Consider the following 7,974-nt stretch of genomic DNA (forward strand, 5'->3'; position numbering starts at 1 on the left):
CCAGCTGACTTCCTGCCCCTGGGGCAGGGGGCTGGACTTGATCTTCCGAGGTCCCTTCCAGCCCTAATGCCTATGAAATCCTTCCTGCGCCCAGGATGAAAAGAGCAGATGGTTCTAGCAGCCCTGCAAAGTGTCTGCTCAAGTCCTGCTTCCCTGGGTCAAGAGAGGAAGCTGCAGGGCTTTTGAGTGACTCAAATAATTGCACCCTCCTGCCTGCACCTGTGTCCTCCTCTTTCTCCTGCCAGGAGCTGCTTAGAAGGTGGAGCAGAAAATGTAAGAGGTGGTGGAGACTGGAGGGATCTGTGTGGAACAGCTCCATCTGGGAACTGGCCATCTGATCCTGCAGTGGAGATGTCCCACTCCTGAGGGAGGAGGCTTAGGGGGAGGAGAGGGATCCACCTGCTGAAGAAGACCATACCAATCACCCTTTGGGCACTGAGACTGAGTCTCCCTGTGAAATGGAGACAAGACTTAGTAATTCGGGGAGATAATTGCTGGACATGTTGCTGGCTGGGAATGTGGTGGACATGAGAAGGGAAAGCCCTTGTAGAAAATCTCTTAATTATAAACTTGGTTTGTGTGTGGGAGCAGTCTGGCTGTGGCATGTGTTGGTACCAACACTATTGGGAAGTAAGGGGAAGAAGCACGGGTGACAGAAGTTTGAGGTAGATGGTGAGGAGACATGGTTAAATCCTGAGCCTATAGCAACTTCCTGTGAAATGCTTCCAGATTCCCATCTATGCCTGGCTAGACAGAAGAAACTCGAGACTCTAGGCATGAGGATAAGAAGATGGTATAAAGTACATGGATGTCAAATGTATGGCCTGCAGGCCAGATTTGGCCCGTGAATCTCAGATTGACTCTGCATACTGTATGCAACATGCAAAGCTGGTCTGGTGTGCAGGCTGGACCCTGTGCTATGGAGTTTAGCCTGTGTGCTAGGGAAATAGTTCTACTGGTTCAACCCCTAACATGTATGCAGTTATAGCAGAGTAAAAAGAAATGCATGCCTTTATTTCCATTATATCTGGATAAAAGTATTTCCCTTCCCTTATAGGAACAGTTATTTTTGCATAAGCACCTTTATCCTTTACCTGTGTCCACACCAAATCTGGTATTCATCTTTCCACCCACACAATAATTTAACCTTCATACTTAAGCAAGTTAAAGCAACTGATGCACGTGTGCATTTTGACAAAAACACAAGCTCCAAATGTCTGACAGGAACACTGCAGAAGACAAGGAGGTAGTCAAGTATGTACAACTCAACTGCTGGCTTATCTTTATTTATGTGGCAACTGTATCAGCATTTAACTAGGACTTGTGTGTAAGGTGTACAGCTGCCTAGTTAGGAAAATATTTTTCTTTATCTCAATAGTCAGATTTAAGATTTCTGGAGGGATTTCAGCCAAAATCCCACTTTTTTACAATCATGTTGGCTCAGCTCTCAACATGGAGGAGGCTAGAATACATCACTCCATGCTCAAGGGAAAAGAACAAAAAAAAGGCAGTACTTCAGAATAAAAAAAAAGAGGCTTGAGTCTAGAGGTTTGAAGGGCTGGTAGCAGGCAAGGAGCAGACCACTTGATATAATCCCCCTTGCCCCAGTGATAACTAGAATACACATTGTGTGGAGGATGTGATTCTGCATACCACCAGCAGGCCAAAATCTTTTTTAAAATAATTATCACTCCCCTTTTAAGTCAAAATGGGAGCTGCAGTGATAACTGCCTGAGTTTGCAGAGAATCTGAGGCTAAAAACAGACAACTGGTTTCATCCACGGCTGATTAATCTGAGATTTGACTGCATCAAAAGAAGTGTGGGACACTCATTTACACATAAGGCTTAAATGGCAATGAACTGCAATTAGCTACAATTGCTCCAAGGCAAAATATTCATTCTTCACAGGTACTTAACATGGGACAAGAGGCTTGTCCCTCTGGAAGGGGTTTGCAGGGACTGGAGGAGCTCAGATAGAATTCAACCGTTTAACTTTTTGCAGGGACAAGAGGAGCTCAGATAGAATTCAACCGTTTAACTGGTTGACTGTTTTGAGCTTGAAGGATAACTGCCCATATACCTCAGTGAGAACTACTGAAACAGCAATAAGTTAACTACGTGATTATGTTTGTATGAAGAGAAAGATGGTCATTCCATGAAAAACCTCACAATGTACCCTGAGTGACAGTAGGTCTTTGGGGAGAACCTCTTTTCCTCTCCACCCATCCAGCCTGTGATACAAAACAACCTAAAGAAGAATGAGAGCCAGGAGGTACCTGAAACCCACCCAACCAGAGGGAAGAGAGTTAATCCCACAGGATCAAAGAAGACAACCAGTTTGATTTGGATTTAGGCTTTGACTCCCAGCAATCCCCAGACTTTACAGATAGACAAGTTCATTGTCCTAAATTATTGTAAGTACCTGTGAAGTATCCAAATTAACACACTGCCTTAAACCTCAGGTGTTCAGTGTCCTACAACTGTTTTGAGTGAAATCTCAGACTAATTAATATCAAATTGAACAGCTGTCTGTTTTTAGCACTGAGACCAAAGGGGCATCCAAGTCCCACCTTGTGGGAGGTATGCCCAGGTGAGCCTCACAAAACATCTAAACTGCACCCAGAGAGAAGCTAAACCTGAGGACCCCAGTGGAGTACTCATGATCAGACTTAGAATCATAGAAAGTTAGGGTTGGAAGGGATTTCAGGCAGTCTAGTACAACCGCCTGCTCAAAGCAGGACCAGCCCCAACTAGATCCTTCCAGCCAAAGCTTTGTCTAGCCAGGTTTTGAAAACCCCCAAGGAGAGAGCTTCCACCACTTCTCTGGGCAAAAATGTTTCTTGTGCCCATGTTACCCAGGTGAGCCACTGGGTCTGCACCCAGGCTTGAACTCACAACCTTCCTGCTAATAGCTCAGCAGACAAACCTCTTTGAATCATTTATTGTAAAAGGCATTTTGGTGGGGCTTGGTTTATGGGCAGAACATGAAAGAGTATGGACAAGCTATTCAAGTATCAGGATGGAAAGAACTTAGAATGGAAAGGAATGTTTTGCCTTGTGTGGAGAAAAGAGTAAATGGATAAGGACATTGTCAAGAGCTATAGGGACTAAGATGAGCTCCCAGGTTATGGGGCTGATAAAACTCACAGTTGTTTAGGGGTAATACAAAAGTGCTACCAATTATATTTTGAATACTGTTGACAGTACATTCAGCTAGCTGCTTTTGCAGCTATAGAAATACCCTTAAATATATTCAAATGTGATCCTTCAAATACTTAAGGCTGCATAATAAACATTTGGAGAGATGCGCTGTAGAAAATAACTTGTGATGATGAGGCTTAAAGTGCTGTCTGTAAACTTCCAGGAACAATTATTTCAAACGCAAAATCTTTCAGCATTTAGGACCTGCACTCTTTAAAGTCAAAGATAAAACTTCCATTGACATCAAATGCAATTAGGGCCAGTCCTTTAAAATTAGGTTCTTCTCTGAAGAAAAACTTGGAGGAAAAGGGAACGAGAACGAACATCTATATTTAGTGTTGTCCCTCTACCCGCTCCCAGCAACTACTGAAGATTGCATTTGCTCAAGTGACAGCTTGAAGAACTTTTTTTTTTTAATGGCAAATTCTGGAACCTAATCCTGGGTGCTAAAAGTTCAACTGGCTACTTTCCTGCTCATAAATCATTAGAAAATATTTGAGCTACTAAACTGGGTAAATGACATGCAGTCTCCCCAAAAAACCCCAAACAAACAAAAAACACACCCACTAAACATGGACAAATGCTAGTCACACTATTTTTATAATGCATTTCTGGAAAGTGCTCAGATGTCATGATGATGTGAGTGCTGTTAGAACCTTTGATAAACTAGACTTGAACCCCACAGTGTCATCTTTATGCACTGTTAGAATGTAGCTACCTTTCCAACATGGAGCAATTGCTAGCAGCCAATATGGATTTGTTGAGAACAAATCATGCCATACCAATCTGATTCCTTGCTTGGACAAGTTAACTAGAATAGGTAATAGGAATTCAGTGGACAAAAGATACCTGGATTTTAGTATGGCTTTTGACACAATCCAACATGCCATTATCAAGTAAGTGAGGTTCAAGAGGTTCCATTTGGAGGCCAGGGGTAGAGGTTGTAGCCGTGTTCTTCATTGACTGCCTGTCTTGCATGTATACCAGCCGCTGGCTGCTTTCCTATTCATTCCATCCAGGAAGAGCACACACCAACTGCAGATGCTTCCTCAGCCTGATGAGGGGTATTTATACTGAAAAGCTTGCAAAGAAGAATTTTTCCAACTATTTGAGTTGGTCTAATAATAGATATCAGATTTAACCAAAGAACCATTTGGAGTCTAGTGTTTTTTAACATTTTTATTAATGAAATGGATGCAGAGAGAGACTGCAATGACTAAATTTGCATACCACAAAAAACCACGGGTCTGATGCTGTTAAATATGTTTATTACATTATTTGAATCCTGGAACTGAGCACTTCCTGATCAAGCTTGCAGATGACCCAAAACTGGGAAGGACTGTAAACACCTTGGAGAATAGGATTAGAATTCAAAATGATCCTGAAAAATTGGAGACTTGGGCTGTAGGCAACAAGATTAAATTCAGAAATGATAAAAGTAAAGTGCTATACTAAGGGAAGAAAAAACAAATACACAAATGCAGAATGGAAGATAACTAGCTAGGCCAGTGATTCTCAACCAGGATGCCTGGAGTGGAGGTATGAGGAGTTAAACAGATAAGCTCAGGCTCTACCCCTCACTGCCCGATAAAGTAGGCACTGTAATCGTGTAAATTCGTTTTTGAAATTGGGTTGATTCAATGTACAAATTTCAAAAAGGGTACTTTGAGTCCAGTGTGGGGTACCTCCAGGGGTGGATCCGTGGAGTTGCATTTGCATCCTCACTTTGACTCATGCTCCACCCAAAGTTTAAAACCCAGTGTCTGGTAGTGGCTGTAGCATTTCAAGTCAGGCACTGTTGAGGGAGTCACTTGACTTCATGGCTTATTATAATCTACCTGATCTCTTCTAAACTCTTCATTCCACAGGTTTTAACAACCCTCTCTTCTTGTTAATGGTCTTGGTATTCCACCAGTTAAGCTATCCTTTGTTCTGCAGTTCTGCTGTCTGTTAACAAACTGCTCCTGGTAATGAAGCTCCTATTTCACAGCCCTGCAGACTGTTTTTACCTCATTCCAATTAAGTTGTACATATATATGTTTTTGCTTAAATCTTAAACTGGATAATAGGGCCCTAGGCTTCTAGCATATTAGTAACACTTCTAGTTTATTTTTAAAATGAACAGGAGAAAAATATGTGTTGTTTTGCAAGTGATGATGCACCTTACCATCTGCACCCTCATTTTCCAAATGCTAGATCTGCCCATGGGTGCCTTGAGTTAAAAAAGATTGAGAATTACTAAGCTAAGCAGTAGCACTGCTGAGAAGGATCTAGGTGTTATGATAGCCCACAGTCTCAACAAGAATCAGCAATGAGGTGCTGTCACAAAAAATGTGAATTGTATTAACAGAAGCATTGTATGCATAGACACAGAAGGTGATTATATCATTGTACTCAGCTCTGGTTAGGCCTCAGCTGGAGCACTCTGTCCAGTTTTGTGCACTACATTTTAAGAAGAATGTAACCCAAATTGGAGAGGATCCAGAGGTGAGTGGCAAGGATTATAAAGGGGTTAGAAGACGGGCTTTATGGGGAACAGCAGAAGGAACAAGGTATAGTAAGTATGGAGAAGAGGAGAAGCATAATAGTAGTTTTCACGTATATGAAAGGCTGCCATAAGGATTATGAAGAAATACTGTTCTCTCTTACCACACTGGGCAGGACAGGTGGCAATGAGTCTAAACTGCAACAAAGCTGATTTAGATCATATTGCAGGAAATAACCTCCTAAGAACAGTAGAACATAGAGAAGTTGTGGGTTCTCTTTCTTTGGAGGTTTACAAAAGGAAGCTGGATAGGAACCTATCCGGGGTGGTTTAAGAACCGTGGATCCTCAATCCACCCAAATTGTTTGGATTAAATAACCCAGAAGTCCCTTCCAAACATCTAATTCAACTAAGTCTCTAATGACCACTTCTCGATATAGCCCAGGAATAGGACTTCAGCCTCTTGTTCCTTGACTTTCAGCCATCTCTGACTGCTGACTATACTTTTCTTCTTGAAATTTTGTCCTTCCTGGTGGTCTGTGACTCGGTTCTCTCCTAGCTCTTCTTCTATTTCATGAATCCCTCCTTCAGCACATCTTTGGAGGATTACACAGGACTTTTCTTTGGTCCCTTTCTCTCTCTACGCGGTTTCTCTAGAAAATCTCATCTACAAACACAATCTTAGCTATCATCTCCATGCTAATGATGACTGACAAATCTATCTTTGCACTGCAGACCACTGTCTATTGTCAAAATTTAAAACTCAGCTTCCTTGTGGATATATACTAGTCAGCCCTAGCTTAACATGGTTTTTTAATCTTCCCTCCATGCCCTTCCTGCTATCTCCTTTCCTGACCATTGTGAACAACAGTATCATTCTTTCTGTCCCTTGGGCCTGTACTATAGGCAATCTTCAGGCATATATATCTACATTATAGGGCTTCTCAGAGAGCTATATCTGCTGAGCCAATGTGTGGGGTTGTGGCATATAGCAGAAGTAGAGGTTTTCTGCCCACACAGTTATTCCACTTCCCTGGATGACATAGCTAAGCTGACAGCTTTTTCAACACCCCTAGCTGACTTTATAGCTATGCTAGCAGAACTCTAATGTAGACCAGATTTTCTACTCATACCACCTTCTAGGTCTTTATATCCAGGTTGACTAAATCTTACAGATTCTTCATGTAGAACATCTTTAGGATACAGTCTTTCTTTTCCACCCAGGCAGCCACATCTCTCACTCTGTCTTTCATCACTTAATTTATTAATTTCTGTAACATGCTTCTCTCTGGCATTGATGAACTCTTGCCCTGCTGACATCCATGCAGAATCATGCTTTACAGCGATCCCATTCCTTACACATTGTTTTGACTCGTTCTCCTTGCATCCTGCTGGCTCCTTCTTCTGCACTGAATCAAACATTAGCTACCTATCTTCATTTTCAAGGTCTTTCATAGCCTGTTCCTCACCCTTCCCATCATTTCTCATTTGCTCTTGTGATGTGGACTCCTTTCTTGGACTGACTAATTATACTACCCCCATTATCCACTGATTTTCAAACAACCACCTTTGTGCTTTCTCCTCCATTCCCTCTCTCACACATAAATATCTACAAAACTAACTCATATCTTTTCCCAAAGACCCTCCTTAAGACTCCCCTTTGCCATGACAACAGACACTTGAAAACAGTCAGACTGCTGGTATGTGGAGACTATTACCTATTGTTTCAATCAGTATTGTCTGATCCCTTCCTTATTCTCCCCTATCTATCTGTATCTTTTCTGAACATTTTGGATGATGACTATATTTTTTTCTGCATTGGTGGGCGTTGAGCAAGAAGGGTTCATTGCCCATGACTGAGGCTCCTAGATTTTATAGTAATACAAATATTATATAATAAATAAGAACATTAGCTACCTATCTTCATTTTCAAGGTCTTTCATACTATACTAACAAGTTCTTTCATAGCCTAATCCCCACTGCCCCACACCACATGGGGGACTCTTCCATGAGTCCCCTGAAGCCCTGAGGCAGCTGCAAGAGCTGGTGAGTACGGGTTTTTTTTTTTCTTAAAGGGCCAGAGCTGGGGCGGGCAGGGCAGCCATGGGGGGTGGGTCTGGGGGCTCATGGCAGAGCCCCCCCCATGCAGCAGGGGGCAACAGGGATTGCCCCCCTACCTGGCAGCACCCGGTGAGTAGGGACTGTTTTTAAAGCACTAGGAGCTGGAGTGGCAGGACAGCCATGGAAAGGGGACTGGGGGAGCAGGCAGGGACTGGGACTGGAAGGA

Source organism: Alligator sinensis, unplaced genomic scaffold, assembly GCF_000455745.1.
Source record: "Alligator sinensis unplaced genomic scaffold, ASM45574v1 scaffold768_3, whole genome shotgun sequence".
In the NCBI taxonomy this organism is placed as follows: Eukaryota; Metazoa; Chordata; order Crocodylia; family Alligatoridae; genus Alligator; species Alligator sinensis.